Here is an 842-nt window from a genome sequence, read left to right on the forward strand (position 1 = left end):
ATCTTTTATTTTTTAACTTGTTTCAGTTCATTGGACTGTGGCCACACTGGGACACTGCTTTAAAGAATTTTTAGTCAAATGAATTGACCCCAGTACTTTTAATTCTTCTTTACAAAAAAGAAAAACAGAAAAAAAAAACAAGACAACCTCGATGCCATTTGAACTCAGAACATAAAAAACCAGAAGAACACATTTCAGCAAAAGAAGACATTTGAAGAAGTACTAAATTTAGAAAAAAATAAGCACTGGAGTCGATTTGTTTGACTAAACACTTCAAGGCGGTGCCCCAGCATGGCCGCAGTCAAATGACTGAAACAAGTAAAAGATATAAAATAAGTTTATTATCAGGAAAAGGAGGGCGAAAATTTTGCAAGTTTAGTGATCGAAAACTAAGGGAAACAACTCTTTTGCTATAAATGTAAGAATAACACCCCTTCGAAAGAACTGAGATTTACTTTTTCTTTTACTCTCATTTGCTTCAGCCATTTGACTGCGGCCATGCTAGAGCACTGCCTTTAGTCGAACAAATCGACCCCAGGGCTTATTCTTTGTAAGCCTAGTACTTATTCTATCGGTCTCTTTTGTCGAACCGCTATGTTACGGGGACGTAAACACTCCAGCATAGGTTGTCAAGCGATGTTGGAGGACAGACACAAACATACACACACACACACACACATATATATATGTTCTCGTCTACGTTTGTTTGCAATGTCCTGTACCCAGATATGCACCTATACATACAGGTGGATGTCGGTATGCACATACCTGTACGTATATATGCATATACTCATTTACTATTTGTTTTTACATGATTGAACGCAGCGTCTTCCAAATGTAAG

The sequence above is a fragment of the Octopus bimaculoides genome, chromosome 25 (assembly GCF_001194135.2).
Source record: "Octopus bimaculoides isolate UCB-OBI-ISO-001 chromosome 25, ASM119413v2, whole genome shotgun sequence".
Lineage (NCBI taxonomy): Eukaryota > Metazoa > Mollusca > Cephalopoda > Octopoda > Octopodidae > Octopus > Octopus bimaculoides.